The following is a 23340-nucleotide window of genomic DNA, read 5'->3' as shown; positions in this document are numbered from 1 at the left end:
AGTCGTTAATTTCTTCTGGAAAGATACCGGGAAAGGAATTTTTATTGAAGAGGCTGATTCAACCTTTTCTGGGAGCAGAGACGCTTAGATTTTGTGATATAAGTGAAGGGAATGTAGAGGCCGGGGTGCGTGCTGAAGTGGCTCTGTGTGAGCTTGTCCTGGAGCCCCTCAGGGCAGGAGGACTGGAGGGTATGGCCACCCCAGGCTTTCTGACAGCTTCTCAACGGGCGGTAAATGTCCCCAGAATGGATCTTTCTCTCCAGAAAGCAGTCAGTGCACTCTGTCTGTCACACTTGACACTGACTGCCTTCTCCCCATCACCCCCCACTGCCACCCCCAAGTAGGTCCGTCAAAGAGAAACCAGGAATCAGGAATGCAAGACCTAACAGTTAAACTCATTAGCTTGGATTCCACAAATCCTGCATTTGAGATAAATCAGATAGGAGCTATAATGAAGTTTCTGTGTTTATTACCTTTGAATAAAAGATTTACTTTGCAAATTATAGGGTAAATAAGATTGCAGAGGAAAGGGGAAAGCTACTTTTCAAGCACTTCACTATTTCAGAAACATCCATCAACAGGTAATCAACTGATAAGCCAGTGACTAATGATAAATCACTGCTGTCTATTCAATCAAGTATTTTTTTTTAAATCCTCTTCTACTGGACACTATAGCCTGGTTCCTCATTTCTGTGTATATCCTCGAGTAATTAAACAAAGTGTAATACAGAATGTTTTACTAATTCAGATTACTGGAAAGTTTTTATTGTAGGATAGTTAAGACTCAGATGTGACGTCTGATATCAGATGTGATTTCTGGCATAGTTTTAGTGGTTAAGACTTTTGAGTCAGATCTGGTTCAAGTTCAGGTTCTTATCATTTAATGCCATCTTGGGCAAGTTGCTTTCCTCTCTGAGCCTCAGTTCTCTCATCTGTATAACTAGATAATTCCTCTTATGGAATTGCTGTGAGGATTCAGTGAGAAGCTTAGCACATAGTAATCCATCAGTAAATATTAGCTTTAGTTTTTAATCTTTTTAGTCATGTATTGTGTTTTAAATGTAACTGACTCTCCTAGGTTCCCAAGACATTTCCTTTTTAAAGTTTTGATTTAGTGAGAACAGAATAGAGTGAGAACAGAATAGAGTGAGAACAGAATAAGGCTGGCTTTAAACACATGTTGGCCAAGGGTTCAACTGTTCAGTACAATAGGTCATGTAGTATCTCAAAGGGAAAAAAGTCTATCATCTGAATCAATCTGTCAACTTTAGTTCATTGATTTTATAGGATTTGTGGATTCTTTCCTTAAGAGAGCAACCTTCACCATTATGTTCTACCTTTCCATTAACAGACAAATGAACAAATAAACAAACAGACAGACAAGCAAAATTCTCCTCCACAGAGTTAGGCAGTATTTTGATCTATTCAGCCTTGGGAGAGTCCACCAGCACAGATGGTTCCCATTTCAATAACTAATGTATGGCACTTGCAGGCAGTGTTTACCCACAGACAGCACTGAGTGATGAGCTAGGAAATTGTGAGGCAGGTCAAGCAACTCCGATCAGGTAGAATGAGTGGCAAGAAAGTATTATAAAATGAAAAGTGACAAATTGGGAAACAATATTTGGCACACATGTAACAAGCAAAGGCTATAAAATACCAATATCAGAATGTAAAAATATAAAAGAGACTACCTATCAATCAGAAATGCCAAACAATCCAAAAGAAGAATGATACTAAGTTAGTCTCTGCCAAGTCACAAAAGAAATTCAAAAGGTTAAGAATTTATGAAAAGAAGCTGAGCCTCATCAGGAATCAGGGGAATTCAAATGAAACCAATAGTGGCTCACCATTTTTGATTATCAGACTTGCAAAAGTTAAAAACAATGATAAATACCTAATGTTGAGGATTTCAAGGAATGGATATTCTCTTAAATTACATATTTTTTCTATTGCTGCAGTTACAAATTGCCACAAACTTAGTTGCTTAAAACAACACAAATTTATTATCTTATGTTGGTTAGAAGTCCAATAAGAGTCTAACTGGGCTAAGATCAAGGTGTCAGACGGGGCTGCATTCCTTTCTGGAGCCTCTGAGGAGGATCCATTTCCTTGCCTTTTCCAGCTTCTAGAGGAAACCAGCATACCTGGACTCCTTCTTCCATCTTTAAGCACAGCAATGTTGCATTTTCTTTGATCATTCTTCTGCTGTAGTCGCATCTCTCTCTGAGCACAGCTGGGAAAGATTCTCTGCTTTTAAAGATTCATGTGATGAGATTGGACCCAATCAGATAATCCAGGATAATCTCCCCATCTCAAGGTCTTTAACCTTAGTCACATCTACAACGTCCCTTTTGCCAGATAAGGTAACATATTCCCAGGTTCTCAGAATTAGGACGTGGACATCTTTGGGAGGGAGCATATTCTGCCTATCATATTAATGGTGATAGTGTAGTCTATTTGGAGGAGAGTTTGGAAGTACAGTCAGCCCTCCATATTCACAGATTCTGCATCTGTAAATTCAACCAAACTCGAATTGAAAATATGCGGAAAAAAATTTTAATTTCAGAAAATTCCAAAAAGCAAAGTTTGACTTTGCCACACTGGCAACTATTTATATAGCATGTACATTGTATTTACAACTATTTACATACCATTTACATTGTATTAGGTGTTATAAGTAAACTAGAGGTGATTTAAAGTATATGGGAGGATATGCCTATGTTATATTCAAATACTATGCCATTTTTTATAAGGGACTTGAGCATCCACAAATTTTGGTATCCTGACGGGTCCTGGAACAAATCCCCCATGGATACTGAGGGATGACTGTGTATGCAAACCTACTAACGCAGACATTTGACGTTTGATTATCTATCCTACAGAAACTTGCACATTTGTATGGAAGTGTATGTCCAGAGACGTTCATTGCAGCATCATTTGTGAAAGCAAGAGATTAAAACAAATGAAATACACCTCAAAAAAGGATTTTTAAGTAAATTATGTCTGTGTTACCAGGTAGCAGTTAAAAATACAAATACAGGCAGATCTCTATGTGCTGATATGAAAATATCTCCAGAACATATAGTTAAGTGAAAAAAAGAAAAGAAAAAAAAACCCACAAGTTTAAGATATACTAAAATAAACATTTAAATGGAAACTTATAGTTTAAGAATTTTTAAAATGTCTGGAAGGATCCTCACTAAACCTTTGAGAAGTAGAGTGAAATTGAGGATAGAGGATGGAGGGGATATTCACTTTATCTCTCTTGATAAGCAGATAGATGATAGATAGATAGATAGATAGATAGATAGATGATAGATGAGTGATAGGGATATCTATATTTATATCTGTATTGTTTGAATTTTCACAGGAGTGTGTTCACATTTACTTGTATTTTTAAAAAATATTGTTTAAAATCAAAGTGCACTGGACTTTGGCTAAGTCATGAACATAGCTACAAGATGTACGCTACTCACTAGGCTTGAGTTCACTGGTCTGTAAATTTAGGGGGTTGAACACAAAGACGCTAAATTCCACCTCTAGATTTAATAAGTAGACATAGCAAAAAATTTTAATTCAATTTAGTAGTATTTTGGTCATCTGTGAAAAGAAAAGCAATAATTACTTTATTGATTTTTAAAATCATGCCCTAAATTTTCTGGAATGACCTTGACTTTAAACATTTAAAATTTTTGATTCTGTAAATGTATTAGTACTTGTCAAATTGTGTGACTAAATTTGGATTCAGAAAATATTATCTCCACAGGTATTCTAGTACACTGCTAGTGGTAATGTAAATTGGCATGTTCTTTCTAAAAAGCAAATCACAATAGTTGAAAGCTTTACAAAAGTTTAATATTTGACCTAGTAATCCCACATGTAGACCTTTATTCTAAGAAAAAAAATTAAAAGCAATCTAAATGTCCAAAAATATAGAAATGGTTCCATAAATTAAGTTGTATGTGCAGGGGACATTATTATACAGCCATTGAAAATATCTCAAATAAATATTAATAACCAGGGAAATTTACAATTAAATATTGAGTGAAAAAATATAGAGAGACATGTATATATATCCTGTCCACTATATAGGTTTTATGCATTGGGCCTAGAATAAAGATTGGAAGGGAATGTACCAAAATGGTAATGATGAGCAACTCTAGGTTGTGATATTTTAAATACTTCTAGGCAATTTTCAAGTATTACTTTTATAATCATTAAATAAAATTTATAATAATCTCTGTACTTATAAATTACAGTTAGCTCTTCAAATGAAAAATTTCACTGTTTATAGAAAAATCACTAATTCTCTTTACATTTGAAAAATCATCTTATTTTTCTTTCTTCCTTCTGCTTGTTTTGGGTTTACTCTTCTGTTTCTAGTTTCCTAAGGTGGAAGGTTAGCTATTGATTTGAGATCTTTCTTTTTAAATATAAGTCTTTAGAGCTATAAATTTTCTTCTAAGCACTGACTTAGCTGTATCCCATAATTTTCAACATGATGTATACTTTATCAAAGTAGTTTCTACTTTCCCTTATGATTTCACCTTTGACCCACTGGTTTTTTAGGAGTGTGTTTTTAAAAATTTCCATATAATTGTGAATTTTCCAAATTTCCTCCTAATATTTTTTTCTAATTTAATTCCATTGCAGTCAGAGAATATACTTTGTATGATTTCAGTCCTCTTTAATGTACTGAGACTTGTTTATGCCTAACATGTGGTCTATCCTGGAGACTGTTCCATGTGACTTTGAGAAGAATGTGTATTTTGCTGCTGTTGATTGGAATGTTCTATATATGTCTGATAGGTCTAGTTCGTTTGTTTATAGTGTTGGTCAAGTCTTTTATTTTCGTATTGACCCTCTGCCTATTCTATTCTTCATTGGAAATGGGATGTTGAGGCCTCCCCAACTATGATTGCTGAATTGTCTATTTCTCCCTTCAGTTCTGTCCATTTTTGCTTATGTACTTTGGGTTCTGTTGTCAGATGCATATATGTTTATAATTGTTATGTCTTCCTGACAGATTGACCATAGATTGAAACTTTTATAATATTTTTTATCTCTGATAACAGTTTTTGTCTTAAAGTCTAGTTTTTCTTTCTGATGTTAATATAGCCACTCCAGCTCTCTATTGGTTATTCTTTGCATGGTATATTTTTTTCATCCAATCTGTTTGTATCCTTGAGTATAAAGTGTGTCTTCTGTAGGCACCAAGCAGTTGGATTATTTTTTAAAAATCTGTTCTACTTCTAGCTTTTTTTTTCTTTTACATCTTTATTGGAGTATAATTGCTTTACAATGGTGTGTTAGTTTCTGCTTTATAACAATGTGAATCAGCTATACATATACATATATCCCCATATCTCCTCGTTCTTGTGTCTCCCTCCTACACTCCCTATCTCACCCCTCTAGGTAGTCACAAAGCACCAAGCTGATCTCCCTGTGCTTTGTGGCTGCTTTCCACTAGCTATCTATTTTACATTTGGTAGTGTATATATGTCCATGCCACTCTCTCACTTCGTCCCAGCTTACCCTTCCCACTCCCCATGTCCTCAAGTCCATTCTCTACATCTGCGTCTTTATTCCTGTCCTGCCCCTAGGTTCTTCAGAACCATTTTTTTCCCCTAGATTCCATATATATGTGTTAGCATATGGTATTTGTTTTTCTCTTTCTGACTTACTTCACTCCTACCTCTAGCTTTTAATTGACGTGTTTAATCCATTTGTATTTAATGTAATTACTGACAAAGTAGGATTTAGAGCCGCCATTTTCTATTTGTTTTCTATGTCTTATCTTTTTTATTCCTTGGTTGATCTGTCACTGCTTTCTTTTGTGTTAAATAGATATTTTTTAGTGTGCCATTGTTGTCTATTTTACTGTATTTTTGGAGTTAGTTTCTTAGTGGTTGTCCTGGGGATTACAATAAACATCTTACCTTAAAATAGTCTAGTTTAGATTAATACCAGACTAATTTTAATAGCATAAAAAACCTTGGCTCCAATACAGCTCCATTTCAGTTCTCAACCCTTCCTGTGTGAGAATAGCTTTTGGAGGGATATTCATTGTCTCCTTTCTGCTAGTAAGCACTGGTTATGTCTCACTTTAACTAATGGGAATATCTTAAAGAATTCCTAATTTCTAGTTAGGGGTGAAATGAAGAGATAAAGTAACCACGTTAGCCATGTAAGCAGAGAACATGGCGCCTCCAATTCACATAGGAGATTTTGAAGGAGGCATCCCCATTCACTGAGCTTTCTCAGTTTTCATTTGGCAGCTCATAAAGTGATTTTATGTGCAACTGAAAAAATGTAAAACCGTGTCCTACGTGCTTTAAAAAAACTATAATGCATTTTCAAATACAAAGGTCTATAGGGAGATTTCCCGACAAGCTTGAATAAAGGTGGGAATTTCAATTTCTTATGAGATTCTTTAAGCACTGAGTCTAAGGCAGCAGTAGCTCGCTCTTGCTAGCAATGAACGCATTGTAACTCCCAAGCTGAAGAGAAGTAAATGAGCATTCCAGGGTCTGCAAGATGAAAAAAATACATTTGCAATTCATGTGTCACAGAAACAATTATTCTTCAAGTTTTATCATCAGGAAGTGAGAAAGGCAAATCACCCTGTATATATACATTCACAAACATACAAACAAACACACAAACAAACATATAATGTATAACACATCTCTTTGTATTGCAATGATATTTGGCCATGGCTTGTATACAGTAGTTTCCATATGGTCTTTCAAACCATGTGCATCAGTTCAACTCAAAATAGCTTGGTGTTGGTGTTAGGCAGATCTGAACTTGAGTCATGGTGTTGCCACTTACTCCCAGTGTGACTTGGTACTTCATCTCTTAATCATTTAATCTCTTTATGACTCAGTTTCTTCAACCAAAAATCTGACTTAAATTTGGTACCCACCTCACAGAGCAACTGAGATGATGAATCAGTGTGATTAGCTATTGCTAATAATATAAGTATTAATTAAAAATAATAACAGAAACTATTTTGAACACCTGCTACATGCAAACCAAGGTACTAGGGCCTAAAGACAAACGGTAGATGGAATATATTGAACCCATGTGATCCAAATATGCTTCAAGCTAAGTCTGAGAAACAAGAAATAATGACATACAAAATGCTGATATAAATCAAAGCAAATCTCAATGGAATTTCTAGGAGAATTGGGGAAAATAGGATTAAAGTAGAAATAGAATTGGCATTGGAATGTGTCTACTTAACGTTTTCAACATACTAATGAAAATAGCTCTTTTTTTTTTTTTTTTTTGGCAAATCTTCACTGTACTTGTACTTTCTTCAATACCCTAAAGAAGTTCTATTATTATTGATTGGTCTTTGAGTTCAATTATAGATTACCTTCATTTTTTACAATTTAAGGTTTTTTTAAAAATTATATTTATAAATGTTTGTAAATTATGTTTTAAATGGTTCTGAATGAGTTTCATGCTTTCTAGTCATCACATTTTGTTCATTTCACTCACTTAAAATATATTCCCATCTCTTGTCTGTCAACTCAAATCCTATCCAGTCTTTCAGAATCATCACCAATACCACTTCTTCTCTGAACCTTTTTGACAAATCTGGGTTTTCATCTGGAGCACAGAGCTCAGCAAGGCTTTTAATTTTTTTTTCAGAGATGGAAAAGCGGCCATTTAAAAGTAGCTTTTGGTTTTCTTCACTTTTATAGGAAAACTTTTTATTTTGAGAAAGAATTCTAACATGCATTTTGATTATGCAAAAGTAAAGCCAAAACGCTACTCTGGAATGGGGACACTAGGGGCCATAAGTAGCCAAAGTACTTTGCACAAAGATGTCAGTATTTGACTTTACCATGGAAAGACTTACATCTTGCATAAATTAGCTTTTGCCACAATAATGGTGCATAACAAACAACCTCAAAACATACTGACTGAAACAAAAGTTTTTTTATTTTCACAGATCTGTGAGTCACTTGGGTTGGTTTTGCTTCACATTGCAGATCTGCAAATCTGGGTCTTTCCCTCATGTCTTTCGTCCTCCTTGGTCCCATTGGGCTCTTCAGGACACATTCTTCTCATGGTGATGGCAAAGGCACAAGGGTGAAGCCCAACATAAATACTTTTCAAGCTAATTTTTGCATTGCAGCTGCTAACATCCTACAACCCAAAGCAAAACACATGTCCAAGTCAAAGTCAAGAGGCAGGGACTTTAGTAGGAGAGAATATAAAGCTATAAGGCAGAGGGTGTAGATACAAGAAGTGGTGAAGAATTGGGTCCAATAATTCAATCTATCAGATATCTCCATAAAGATATCATTTGAAACTGAGTGAGGGATTTGGGATTTGGAGTTCCACTTGCTGGACCAGGGAAAGGAGAGCAGAAGATAAACAATCTTCACAATGCAGGAACAGGTGGGAATTAATGAGAGAGTTGGCTGTGACCATTTTGTGATACCCAAGTTCCCTGGTAGAGTCCCTTAAATGTTACTGCTTGATAGTAGCTGGGTTGGGGAAATTAAGACAGGCCCATGAGCAAAGCAGAGTCAGGAACGTTGGATAGACAATCTAGTTTTGGAATGATTGTAGAATTCGTCTACAATAAGATGCCTGGCCATGAAGACAAGCAACAATGAGAGAGAATTGTGGGAAATAAGAGTTTTCCTCCAGGGTTTTTAGAAATATTCAACATGGGCAACCCTAGCGAACACTAAACTTTCTGCTAATATGGACGTATAGAGTCTGCTGTTTGAGATATCACAGTGGTATAATAACAGTGAAGCAAGACATGCCTAATTCAAGCAGCTTTACAAGTGATATTATTAATTATAACTTGTCTATTTTAGATTAGACTAAGTTTAGCCACTTACTGGACCTCTTAGCCCAAACTCATTTATTTGGATACAAAAGTAACATATCCCTGTAGGCTTAAGTCATATGTCTCATGATCACTTATATATCTCTTATCATTTATGCAGTCCATACATATGAAACCCAAGCTATATACAAGATAAACAGCTATGTAAAACAAAGTTTCTAATTTCAAATTATCAGTCCAAATAAAGTGATAACACTATAAGACAGAAGATACAAAGTCTATAAATATTTTGAAGAGACAGGCAGTATTCAGTGAAAATCTTGACCTATAAAAGTTTAAAACAAACCTGATCACAGTAACAAATCCCTTAATGTTTTTATTTTTTTAAAGTTTTTTTTGTTCCAGGCTTATGTTTATTAAAATCTAAACAAAGGATTCCTCTGCAAGGTATTTTCCCATGTGACAGAGACAGCTGCCCCACTGCCCTCCTACATTTGCTCTAACTTCCAGTGACAAAAAAGGCAGAGGGTGTCATTGATTATAAAAATCTATGCTCTGTAATTTAAACAAATTCCTTTCCAATGTGTTTAGTTATTTCTGAAGAACTCCATGCCTTATCAGTTGGCTAGCAGGCCAATGGACAATCATTGTTAACTACAAAATACTTCAAGTCTATAAATTCATCTCTCAAGTTTCGACATTTAAAGAAAAAAGCACTGGGCAGACAATAATAAACAAATATGCAATGACTGAACCGGTCCATTGAATCAGTCCACACCAGAGTTCTTCATGGCCCAACACCAGAGCTAAATTTCTTCAAAAATCAGATTCCAAATGTCCCACAATCTCTTTCAAATACGTGTTTTTACAAATTAGGGAGTCAACATTTCTTTATAGGAGCATGTAAACAGTTTTCAGCTCTGAAGGAGGAGTCTGTAAAACTTGAGAACCTGTATAACTGAGAATCTCTTCAGAATGACATGTTTAAGCTGAGAGAAGGGACAGTGGTAATGGTTCACAGGCTTTTGTTGATGTTGTTGGTGGGTTTTTTGTTTGTTTTGTGTTTTTGCGGTACGCAGGCCTCTCACTGTTGTGGCCTCTCTCGTTGCGGGGCACAGGCTCCGGACGCGCAGGCTCAGCGGCCATGGCTCACAGGACTAGCCGCTCCGCGGCATGTGGAATCTTCCCGGACCGGGGCACGAACCCGTGTCCCCTGCATCGGCAGGCAGATTCTCAACCACTGCGCCACCAGGGAAACCCGTTGCTGGTGTTTTTAATCAAAGAAAAGATGGAGTATCTTTTCTAGGTCTTGCAGGCCACTTTCTCTTTTTATCATCTATATGATTGTTCAAGTAGAACAATTATTAGAAATCTTTAAGCTATTATTTCTGGGCCTTCATTAATTTCCTTGGAAAAAAAAAAACTACACCGGAAGCATCCAATACCTGTTTATTCAATTTGATGAAGCAGCACAAGAAGAGATCCAAGGACACCCCTGCTCACATCAGACAAACAACTTGGATCTGAAAGATTAGCACATTAAATGACTGCCAAATAATCAGATTCCAAACATTAAAGACAATTACATATCAAATAGACAGCCAAACATGGTGGTATGTTTTAAAAGATTGTGCCCACAATAAGCAAATGACATAGTGGTAGAACATCAAAACAAAGCTGATGAATAAAAAGGCACACTCTAAAAGTTCAGGAGTAGAAAGAATAGTTCTTTTTGGTTTGTTTTGTGTCTAATGTAGGAGGAAAGGAAAACAGGTGTATTCAAATCATTTTCAGGTGAAGGGTTCTGTCAGTTGAAGCAGTTAACGGTGGCTCCCTTCTCCCCGGACCAAAGCAGTCTTTTCTTCCACTGGCTTCTGAGAACGTGTTTAGTGTTCCGATGTGTAGAAGTGATACATCAGGGCTACAACCAGTGCTGAGATAGCTGGGATCACCCAATTGGTCCACCAGCTGGAATTAGAATCAGTAGTAGTAATAAGAGTTTCCGAAGGCTTGGTTATCTTTGACCTGTCATCCAGATGCAGCTCCCCAGTGATAAACGTTTTGGACAATTCTCAAGCGTCCGTAGAGTCGCAGACATCCTCAAAGTTTTCAGTAGCATCACCTCCAGCTTGTTCCTTAAGACTTCTCCCCCAGCAGGGTGCTCCTCCAAAAATTTGCTCAAATCGTACACCTTGTAATGCAGGATCAGCCATGTGCTCTTGCTGTGGTTGTGCTTCTGGATCTCTTCCAGGATGTAGTACTTCACGGCTTCGTCGGCCTCCTCGGCCATTTCGGAGCGTGGCGAGCCTCGGGCCCTAAAGAGAGCAGCGGAACCGGGCTGAGTACAGCCGGCGTCTCTGCGAACTTGTCCTGGGACATTCCCTGCGGCCCGGCTCCGCGCCTCGGCCCCCTTAATGTTTTTAAATGGACAATGACAATCAGTAAGTAGCTGGCTCCGCATTCAAAATGTTAAGTACAGAAGCCAAGCATACATCATCTAAATGTTAGAATCCATCGTGAGACTCCCAGTGAAGAATATACCACAGAAACCCAAAGCAATTAAATATGCCCATTCACTTATATATTTGTTCAAAAACTAACCACAGAGCTCTTATTATGTGCCAGACAAGCACGAAGGAAGTAGCAGTGAACAAAGTAGACAAGGGCTCTGCCTTCCTTCCGGTTGGTTGAGAGAAAAGACACAAAAATCAGCCAGCAAACAAATAAAATGAACAAATCCATTCTGGAAAAACCTAATTGCTACAAATAAATGAAAGAAGGGTGCTATGATGGAGCATGAAGCTACTTTCTATCAGGTTGTCAGGGAAGGCCTCTCTGAAAAGTACCCTTTGAACTGCGACCTAAATGGAGCTAATTGTGCAAAGATGATCAGGGGCAAGAGTGCTCCAGGCAGGAATAGCAACTGCAAAGGGTCTTAACTGGGTGTGATGTTGGCAATAGGAGATATCAGCTCTTAACATTTCTTTCCTTTTACTTCTTGCTTAGTTTAATAAAATCAGTTTTTAATCACTCATAATACTGGAGAAAGTCAATGACTCTATTAGCCCAAGACTCATTATATTCATTAGTATTTTTAGACTTGTAATAGATTTTGTAAACACTAGAAAAAGATGATGTTTGACATTTTGTAAATTTAATATATATATTTAAAAGTCCAAAATATATGAAGAATTCATACAACTCGATAGCAAGGAAACAATCAGATTGAAAAATGGGCAAAAGATCTGAATAGACATTTTTCCAAAGACATACAGCTGGCCATGAAAAGATGCTCTACATCACTACTCATCAGGGAAATGCAAATCAAAACCACAATGAGATATCACCTAACACCTGTTAGAACAGCTATTATCAAAAAGACAAGAAATAACATGTGCTGTCAAGGATATGGAGAAAAGGGAACCCTTGTGCACTGTTGGGGAGGTTGTAAATTAGTGCAGTCACTATGGAAAACAGTATGGCGATACCTCAAAAAATTAAAAATAGAACTACCATATGATCCAGCAATTCTACTACTTCTGGGTATTTATCCAAAGAAAAGAAAAACACTAATTCAAAAAGATATATGTGCCTTCATGTTCATTGCAGAATTATTTACAATAGCTAAGATATAGAAACAACCTAAGCATTCACTGACAAATTAATGGTTAAAGAAAAAAATATGTATATATACACACACACTATATATACACACATATACACAATGGAATGTTATTCAGCCATAAAAAAGAATGAAATCTTTCCATTTGTGCCAACACGGATGGACCTTGAGGGCATTATGCTAAGTGAAATAAGTCAGACAGAGAAAGACAAATACCATATGGTCTCACTTATATGTGGAATCTAAAAAAAAAACTCAAAAACTGAACTCATAGACACAGAAAACAGATTGGTGGTTACTGGAGGCCGGCAGTGTTAGTGGACTTGGGGGTTAGGGAGTAAAATGGGTGAAAGGGGTCAAAAGCTACAAACTTCCAGTTATAAAATAAATAAGTCATGGCAATGTAACATACAGCATGGTGACTGTAGTTAATAATACTCTATTGCATATTTGAAAGTTGCCAAGAGTATAAATCTTAAAAGTTCTCATCACAAGAAATTTTTTTTAACTATGTAAGGTAACTGATGCTAACTAGACTTATTGTGGTGATCATTTTGTAGTCTATGCAAGTATCGAATCATAACATTGTATACCTGAAATGAATACAATGTTATATGTCAATTATTGTACCTCAATTAAAAATTTTTAAATAGAATAAAACTGTAGCATGAAATGTTACCTCTGAAAAACTAGGGAAGCTGTCTCACTATTCCATCTTGTTTACTCTTGCCTTTCATAATTTTTCACTTCACACTCGGGCTAGCCAACATCACCTCTTCACCCAGGAAAAACAGCCCCAGCAGAACCTTCCCTCCGTCACTTTCTTTCCCTAAACTTGCTATTCAGAGCACCTTCTTGAAGACTCCCCGGTGCTGGGAAGAAGAGGGAGGATAGCAGGATGGTAAAGAAATTCTTTGGAAATGCGGACTTACCCCACTGGCGAGGTTGACGTCAAGCCTCCTTCTCGTCCAGCTCCGATAGGACCACAGGCTGCTAGAAGAGCTTCGTTCAGGAGGTGTTCATCTTCCTTACAAAGTGGAAAATGGGCTACAGCTCAGTAGTTTTTACCCTGCTTGTGAGAGCTGAAAGATCTGCTCTGGAAAGCCACAAAGTAGACACTATATTTCTAGTGTGAAAGAATTTCAATCTAAAATGGAACCAGAGGATGTAAAAAGAAGAATCTCACGCATGTGCCCTCAGGAAAATGAAACTTAGGAATTGAGAGACTGATTTCTTGTGAATGCCTGACTGACAGAAAACCAGAACTTCTCTTCTGACCAAGGAACATCCACCAACCATCTCTCCCCATCCTCAAGTGAATGAACTTACCACTTGGACTCTGTCTGGACGCACCCTCTTTGCACTCCTCACTCAGAGATAGAGGCCACCCCAAACCTTCCACAGACTCACTTGCAGCTTGTTGTAGTTGGCATTTCCTGAATTGCAATTCCTCTGCTATTGCCAAATGAATTTGATTTCTGGTTATTCGAGCTTGCCTCCATTTACCTCTTTATTTAGGTTGACTCTGGATAATAATAGTACCTTGCACAAAGTGAGCATTCTACAAATATTCATTAAAGTAATGAATGAATGATTGATTACACGATTCTATAGATCAGTGAAGAAATGTTCAAATAAAACATAGGACAATAATAAATAACTTCAGAGTTTTCATTGTTGAAGATTTAGTTTTGCAACCTAAGGATATGGTCACACTAGTTTCTGTCTTATACCAGATTTCCTGGCTCCATCCCACTCTATTTAGGGCCGGCTCCATTAAGCTGAAACAGGAAGTTTAAACTAAAACATGTTAAAAGAAAATCCATAGTACTTTAAAGAAAAGTCCTTTCTCTAGCAGGCAAACATTTCAAGAATGTTAATTGGAACAAATTTTATATTGCAATCTTTTGTCACATTGTAAAATAATCCCTAACCAACTGCAGGGATTCTGTTGCTGAGAAGTCATTGCTGTTGACAAAATTTAGGTGAAAAGAGAATAATTGTTGTGTTCTTTTGTTCAAGGGAATTGAATTGATTCTTGCATATGTAAAAAGATGACAGATTCTTTAAAATGTATGTACAGTTTAAAACTCAGTTATTTCCCAACTAAAGTTGGCAAAATGGTAGCCTAAGGGATTAGTCAATTTATACTCTACCATTCTCATTCATGGATTCATTAACTATATAAAGAAAATGCAGAGTCTTAATGTGTTAGACCCTAATAAGTTTTGAAGACTTGGTTTGATACCAGATCCTTTGATGCAATTCAATCGAGTTAAAATTCTATACCACTTTGCTCCTGCTCTCAAGAGCCAATTGTTCAATTTTCAGGAATTTTGTCAACCAGTTGTAAAAACTCCGATTATTATTAACAAGATTATAAAAACGTACAGTTAAATTAAACATAAAACAAAGGTGATAAATACTCAAAACTCATCATTTCCTAGTGATTTTACTGTATTTTACTGTTATTTATGCTCTTGAGGTTATTTACATCTATTGTATATGTATGGCAAAAATATATGTAATGGGATGCTAATGAGCAGCTTTTCTCAACTCCATGTTCAGTGATGTCACACTGAAAGTGGCCATGGTGGGAGTATTTATCCCATAGAAATGAGAGAATCAGGGCTTAATTTATTGTTTCCTTGATTGTCCAGACAGAGAAAGTGATGGAGAAAATAATAATGACGAGCAATAAGCTTAAAGGTGTGTCCAAGAAATATATTGGAGAGCCAATTGTTAGACCTTTACCAGAACACACTGAAGCTAAGGATTAAGGTTTCAGGTGCATTAACCTAGAAGTCCCATCCCATGTGTCAGGGTCTATTATCTAACAATGAAAGTCCTGACCTTGGGATAGAAGACCACGCTTGGTTGGGAGTTTATATTCATTGGAGCTTGTCTGCTTTTACAATTAAGTCTTAACCCTGTTGCTCAGTTTTTTATACTGTTCCACTGCAAGAAATGGGAGATTCTTTATATGCTACCAAGGAGGCCCCTTGGCTTTCAAATTTGACTTTTAATTGCTGAATAATTGCCCCCAGCATTTAAAAAAAAAATCTTTTCCCGAGTGTTAATTGAGCTTAGCAATAATTACCACTCAATTCCAAAGTTCTTATAGATATGATTGCTTGCATACTTCTCAAATGCCTATACAATGTGCCAACGAATGCATTTATTTTTCACTAGTATACCATCCTGATTTACCATCAATAAAAGTTTTAACGGGCTTCCCTGGTGGCGCAGTGGTTGAGAGTCCGCCTGCCTTTGCAGGGGACGCGGGTTCGTGCTCTGGTCCAGGAAGATCCTACATGCCGCGGAGCGGCTGGGCCCGTGAGCCATGGCCGCTGAGCCTGTGCGTTCGGAGCCTGTGCTCCGCAACGGGAGAGGCCACAGCAGTGAGAGGCCCGCGTACCGCAAAAAAAAAAAAAAAAAAAAATTTTAACATTTGCACTGCTACCTAGTGTGAGAGACATACCACATACCATCCATGTTGGAGTCCTCATTCCCTGTTGGTTGGCAGGTGGTTTGCCTCCAAAATTCCATTTAAGCATCTATTTTCTCAGTGCTACTCCTGACCCCATCTCAGGTGGGGTTCCCCAGAAAACAGACTATGAGACAGAGCTTAGCAGACAGCATGTCAAATAAAGAGTGTTTCTGAAATCCACACCTGTGGAAAGGAGTGGAAGGAAGCAGAACTGGGCGGAAGGTAAAGCGGAGCTCTGATACAGTCTCAAGTAAGGCTTCAGCCAACCCCATGGAAAGGTCTGGAACTTAGGTGGCCCTTCAGAGTTGTCCCAAGGCGGAGCATGGCATCCAGGCCTTTATACCCCTACACTGATCAATCTTTGAGGATGGGAAGAAGAGGAGACCTCATGCAATTTTCTAAGCTATAGGTAACCTCCCATGAGAGCTGTCTTTTGGCAGTACTTCCAGTAGTCTTCACTCCTGGAGAGGAATCTGAGTGGCAAAGCACAGCACCTACCACAGTGCCTACTATGTGCCTGGCACTATTCTAGATGCTGGGGGTATGAACAATAAACAAATCAATAAGAAAACATGTAGCATGGCAGATGGTGATGAGTGTTATAAGGAGAAATAAAGCAGAGTCACTCAGCTCCAGCCACACTACATCCATGATGTTCTTCACACCCACTATGTGTGTTTCCATTCCAAAGACATTGCTGTTTCCTCTGCTTGGAATGTTCTTCCTCCCTACAACTTAAGACTTCTCTCCCTTTAGGTATTGGCTCAATGCTACCTTCTCAATAAACCGTTGTCTGACCATTCTATTGAAAATTGCAGTATTCCCCCAACATACACACATCTCAGCATTCTCTACCTTCATTTCCTCATCTGTCAGTTTTCTCTGTTTTCCTGAAAAAACCTGTACTCTGCTCCCCTGGCTGCCTACTGCCCTTCTGAAGCCCGAGCATCCTTGCTGGGACCTTGGTAAAAAATTTCTTTTCTTTTCCTTTATTTTTCCCAAACAAGTACCATAGTACTGTTCAGGAATGAGAATGGCTACTCTTCTTGATTCCCCTATCCCTCACTCCTGCCCGTTTCCACCCCCGCCCCCTCCACTAAAGGATAAAGTAATTTTTCTCAACACTGAAAATCAACTGGGAAAAAAATCTAATAGGAAACTGATTAAAGCAGATGAGGAGGAAAAGATTTTAAATGGCTGCAGAGCAGTGTGCCCACACATGGCTGGTTTTCCATGAGCAGTTTTGCTTCCCTCTTCTGCAGGAACTGCCTTTCCTTTGCAAAATCCTTCCAGGTGGGTTGAGCCCCGTTTCTGAGTGCCCCTGAACTAATGCACATGTTTGTTTAGGGGTCGCCGCGCCTGTCCCCCTGACCGGATTCGAATGCCTTCATACTTGAAAAGGATCTCTTTAAATCTTTTCAATCTGTTTTCCCAACAGGTTTGTAGTAGCATGAGCTCATGGGGTGGGGGAGAAGTTTAAGCAAACTTTGTACAGTTTGATTCTCACTGTAAGTTCAAAACCAACAAAATAGTTCAGATCTGAGCAAAAGAGAAATGCCATCCTTTCGATGTTGTACAGTAAGTGCGCATCACAATCTCGTCGGTCAGGAAAACACAGGCATTGCCAGCATGTAACCATATGTGTGGTCAGTTACAAGGGTTGGGTACTTGATGCCTTTTCTAACACACCTATTTTCTTTCCATTTTACTTGCCACTTCCTTTTCATGATCAACCCTCCATCATGCCCATTCTAACCCACCACCCTGCATGCTCCAATTCACAAATTAAAGTGTTTCTGCCTGGAGTTATATATTCCACTGGATGACAGGGGTTCCCTACTGGAGTTCACGTAGCTGAAATATCCAGATGGTTGTCATAATTCTTCACTTGACTTTTCAGTGTGCCTGGCTATTCTTTCTCATTTCATCCATTATCAAAACATTTCTGAAAGTCATCCTCTCCATAGAATGTAAAGGTGAAGCTTCAAGTAAGGTGTTCTACACCAGAGTTAGAAATTACACTTGAACTCAGAGAGCAAGTTTTTCAAAACAAATGTGGGCTGAAGTAAGAAGATTAACATTTAAAATGTTTGCCTCTTCTATATGAGTAGGCTTATTTATTAAAGTTTTTTTTTTTTTTTTTTGCCTTATGCGGGCCTCTCACTGTTGTGGCCTCTCCCGTTGTGGAGCACAGGCTCCGGACGCGCAGGCCCAGCGGCCATGGCTCACGGGCCCAGCCGCTCCGCGGCATGTGGGATCCTCCCGGACCGGGGCACGAACCCATTTCCCTTGCATCGGCAGGCGGATTCTCAACCACTGCGCCACCAGGGAAGCCCTATTAAAGTTTTTGAACAAATATTTATCAGACACTTATTATGTGCCAGACATTTTTCTCAGCACTTAGCATATCTCAGTGAACAAAATGAAGCCCCTGACACCGTGAGAACTTACATTTCAGATGGGACTGCTGAGAATAAATACAAATGTAATAAATAAATAAATTACATAGCTTGTTAAGAAGCTTCCCATGTGATACAGGAAACTTTCCCATACATGATATGGGGGAAAAAAATGAGAAAACATGGTAAGGAGGATCAGGAGAACAGGAGGTGTTGAAGGTGCAGTATAAAATTAGGGTGCTGGTGGGGGCAGTCTTTATTGAGAAGGTGACATGTGCATAAAGATTAGAAAGGTTTTTCAGGCAAAAGTCACAGCCACGGCAAAGGCCTTGAGGTTGGAGTTTGCCAGGCATGTTTGAGGAACAGCAAGGAGACCAGTGTGGCTGGAGGGGAGTGAATTTAGGGGAGAGAAGGAGAAAAAGAAGGCTCAGCTAGGGAACTGGGGTCAGAACACATAGCACCCAGAAGACCATTGTAAGGACTCTGGCTTCCACTCTGACTGAACTGGGGAAGTCTTAGGAGATTCTGAGCAGAGACGTGATCTGGTCAGATTCGGATATAAACCTGGCTGTTGTGCTGAGAATAGAAGGTGGAAGGTCTGAGGATGGAAACAGGGAAATGGGTTAAGAAGCTGGTAATGGTGGTGCAGAACAAGGTGGTGGCAGAGGTGGAATTGAGAAATGGTCAGGTTCTGGATGTATGACAAAGGTAGAGGAAGAAATTTTCTGATGAATTGGATACAGGGTGTGAGAAAACTAAAAGTCAAGGATGCTGCCAAAGTTGTGTCTGAGCCCCAGGAAGACTGCGTTGCCATTAAGTGAGATGCGAACAGCTGCAGAGGATGCAAGGGCAGGGGCCATGTCAAGAGTTCAGTTTGGGGCATGTTCAGTTTGAGACAACAAAATGACAATATGTTGGGTAACTATATGTGAGCCTGGAGATCAGGGGAGAGGTCTGGGATGAAGAGATGAATTTAAGAGTCCTAGGCATTTAAATGGTATTTAAAGTCATGAGTTTAGAAAAGAGTATCAAGGAAGTAAGTGTAGGTGGAGAAGAAAAGAGGACCAAGAACTCAGACACCAGGGATCTCAGTATTAAGATATCAGGTGGGAAAGGAAAAACCAGTAAGTAAGACTGAGAAGAAACAACTAGTAAGGTAGGAGGAAATCCAAGAGAGTGTGGTATCCCAGAAGCCAAACGAAGAAAGGTTGAAAAAAGTGAGAAGTGAGAACTGACCATTGGATTTAGCAACAGGGAGGTCATTCATGATCTTGACAAGAGCAGTTTCAGTGAAGAAGTGGAAGGAGGCAAAAATTTGGTGAGAGAGGATTCAGGAGAGAATGGAAGGAGAAGAATCAGAAATGGCAAGTCAAGACATCCCTTTTAACAAATTTTGCTGCAAGTACCCAAAGAAATGAGATGATAGCTTATAAAATGAAGGTGGCAGAAGAAGAGCATGTTTGTATGCTACTGGAAATGATCCAGTAGAGAATCAACATCCTGATAATATAGGAGAGAGAAAGAACAACTGCTAAAGCAAGTAAGTGAGAAAGGATGGGATGTAGTGCACAGATGGAGGGGCTGGCTTTAGTTAGGAGCATGGATACCTCATCTTTGATAGCAGTTAGGACAGTAATGTATGAGGGGGCAGATGTGAGGGTGGAGATGAGATTGTAAGAGTTGGTGGAAGTTCTTTTCTAATCTCTTCAGTTTTCTCAGTAAAGTAGGATGCAATATCATCAGCTAAGATGATAAAGATGGGGGGAGAAGACATGGGAGGTTGGAGGAGAGAGATGATGTCACATAGGTGGTGAATAGTGAGCAAATGGACTAGAGAGGTATAGAATGGTTACTGTAAGCACTAAGGATTCACCGAGTTTCTGCTTCTGTATTTGAAGTGAGACCAATCAGCACAGTCATGTTCTTCTCCAGCCATGATAAATTACCCAGGTCCCTGTACAGCGTAGACAAAGAGTTGGATTTAAGCAGCATTATGGTTTCACCAAACAAACATGACAGAACAGGAGAGTAGCAAGGAATTTGAAGGTGTGCACAATGAGAGTGATTGTTGTGGATGGAATTCAGCTGGGCAAAGAGGAGTCTGGACATGAAAGGAGTAAGAGATAGTGAAAAGGTGTTAGAATTGGAGGTCCCAGTGGGGGGTGGGTCAAAGAATTACAGTCAGAATACTAAAGGGGGAGATCCAAAAAGTCAAGAGATGTTGGTCAGGGTGGGATATATGATATTGAGAGAGTGGGAATGACATGCCCTTGCAGGGTCCGCCCATGGGAGTGGGTGACTGCAGGAGGGAGGGCACCACCACAAGGGAAAAATGATCAGGGATCTGAGAACCCAAGACATTGGAAGGATCATTCATTGCAGTATTGAAATCATCGAGAAGGTAAAATCTCAAATGGCAAATTAATGTAAACAGAGTTATGATATAACTGTGCAATGAAATATTATGCGATCATTAAAAACAAAAGTTTGGAAAGATATTTAAAGATATGAGGAAATGATAAAAGAATGCCAAGGGGGGAAATCTAAGATATATAATTTTATATGCAGTACAATCTAATTACTTGAAAATATATCTTTACACATAGAGAAAAGACTAGAAGGAGATAAAATGTCAATGGGGTTTATCTCGATGTGAAATTTATTTTTTTCCTTGTATCATGTGTGATTTTTCTAAATTTCCTACAAAAAAGCCAAGAAAAAACATATTTTAAAAAGAGAATAAAAAAAAGAATTTAAAAAAGAGAATAAACAAAAGAGAGTAACATTATAATTCCAGTGCATTAAACTTCCTGAGTATTTTTCAAAAAAAAAAAAATTTAGTCATAGCTCCCAGATTTTCCACTGTCTTCTGGATGATAGTTTACGTGAAATGTGACACTGTTTTGTGGTTAAAGTTTAAATTTTCTTTTATCTTCAGAGGATTTTTTTCATACAATAGATTTTTTTAGTCAATTGGGACTCTAGGAATTTGCTTTTCTTCCAAAAGTTCTATAAATGGATGTTCACATTTGAAATGATCTTTCCTTCTAGATAGGACAAATATCTTTTACAGAGGATATGGGAACACATAGCTATATTTCTAAAGCTTTAAGCATCTAGATCTGGCGTGGAGAGCCAGAATGGCTATAACTTAGGTCACTTCTGTAGAGCTGCTGCCATTTAAAGCTAAGTTGGGAGAACAAGGCTTCTGATGGGGTGGGGGTGGGGGTCTTTGTCACTTGTGGTTGGGGATTTTTAAAGAGAATGCAGTTAATTTAAAATCTGTAATTAAGTAATTAACACATACATACTCCTTCCCTACCAGGAACAAATAAATATCAGTGTTTGTTAACCTGGCAGTTGTCTTATGTTGTTTCACCTTTACTTCCAGCTTTTCCCAGAGAATTTTTTTCCTGACCTATTAAGGGTAACTACATGGGAAAAGAAAAAGACCTCCTTTTGACTCTCAGTAGAATAGATTTCTACCAGCCCTTATCTTGAACACCCTGTGTAGTCTCATGTTGACAATAGAGGAATAGGTTAGGGAAGATATTCTAAGAAAAGATTTAGGGTCGAACTATATGCCATTTTGGAACACATTAATCTCACACTGACCCAGCCTGAGAAACAAATTCCATTTACCATTTTAAAGATTTATTTTATTTTTAACATGTAAGGTTAAAGAGGAAAACTTTTATTTTTACTTTAAAGCAATTTACAATACAGGTGACAGAAGAAAACTAAAAAGAAAGTACGACTGAACTTTAACCATCAAAAGTTTGTTTGTCTAATCTTCTCTGCAGAAAAGTCTCTGGGGGTAATTTTGAGAGGAAGAAAACATTTTCTGAAAGCTGAAAAATACTAGTTTTAAACATGAAATTTCAAAAGTCATGAGGCTCTAGCGTCACACTGCTGTTTCCCTGGCTACTGCACCTTTTAAATCTTTGGCACCCTTGTCCAAAAACCTAGTGCCTGCAGCCTGGGAAGGAGATGAGGTTGCTCCTCCTGTAAAATATTGCCCGTATCTTGTTTTGTCTTTGTCTCTATCCCTAACCACAAAGTCAAGGCTAATGAAAAAGAAGACTCCTATTTCTACATCAAGTTTATAGTAGACCTTCATTCAAAAATATAAGTTTGAGGTATCTAGGCAACTTATAGCCCTTTTTATAATAATTCTAATTTTTAAAATTCCACTTTTATGGTAGTATAAGCGGCCTGAAAGGAGAAAAGACCTGAGGGATAATTGAGAGCCCAATCTTACAGACTAGGAAGGCACATGACTTACCCACGGCCATGAGGCTAGATAGGAACACGTAAATGAAGACCCCCAAATTAGGTTCTTTTGTGTGCATGTATCTACAGTATAGATTCTCTGCATGCGCGCGCGCACACACACACACACACACACACACACACACATACACACACCTTCGAAATCTTGAAATAGCTCTATATTAAGGCTTGAAAGAGCAAAAACTAAAAACTTGGTTATAGTTACTGGTTCAACCATGTGCCCACTATAAACTGGAATACCTTTGTATTTAAATGGAACATTTCAGTTGCATGAGTTCAGACACTTTGTATTCTGAACAATCGTAAATGTACAAATATTTCAAAATTATACAAGTCTAGAAACTTTCTTCAGTATATTAATGTTGACTTTTTCTATTTCTTCCCATGCTAGTTTATGAAGTTTCTGTTGATTCTAAAGTAAGAACTTGTCTGTGTAGTCCAAAAGTACCAAGAACATCTGGCCTGCATGATCTAAGATAAATGGAAGTTTGAGCAACTAACATGATTTTGACAACAACATAATTTTTTGTTAAAAGAGCCCTGTAGCTATATAAAGAAGCTGTTTATGTTAAAGCTAAAATCAACAACAATAATAGTAACAAATATTTACTAAATGCAAGACACTGTGCCTAGTATTTTACTTATATTTTCTCATTTAATACTTCCAAAAATCTCATGGAGAGAGCTACTGTTCTTATGCTCATTTTTAAAA

The 23340-nt window shown here is 38.0% G+C and overlaps 1 protein-coding gene and 1 pseudogene across 17 annotated transcripts in view; one reads left to right on the top strand and one right to left on the bottom strand.

The window, feature by feature from the left end:
- Positions 1 to 23340, top strand: part of MTERF1 (mitochondrial transcription termination factor 1) — a 571641-nt gene that overhangs the window by 494059 nt on the left and 54242 nt on the right. For 2 of the 17 annotated variants that reach the window (XR_008617404.1, XR_003679880.2), the window contains one exon: positions 13210 to 13997. The exons of the other annotated variants lie outside the window; for them this stretch is intronic. The gene's annotated coding sequence lies outside the window, so the exon portion shown is untranslated. Of the gene's footprint in view, positions 1 to 13209; positions 13998 to 23340 lie in introns of those variants that run through there. 17 annotated transcript variants of the gene reach the window in all.
- Positions 10091 to 11884, bottom strand: LOC102987307 (cytochrome b5-like; annotated as a pseudogene).

Source organism: Physeter macrocephalus, chromosome 5, assembly GCF_002837175.3.
Source record: "Physeter macrocephalus isolate SW-GA chromosome 5, ASM283717v5, whole genome shotgun sequence".
Lineage (NCBI taxonomy): Eukaryota > Metazoa > Chordata > Mammalia > Artiodactyla > Physeteridae > Physeter > Physeter macrocephalus.
This window is presented reverse-complemented; position numbering and strand designations above follow the sequence as displayed.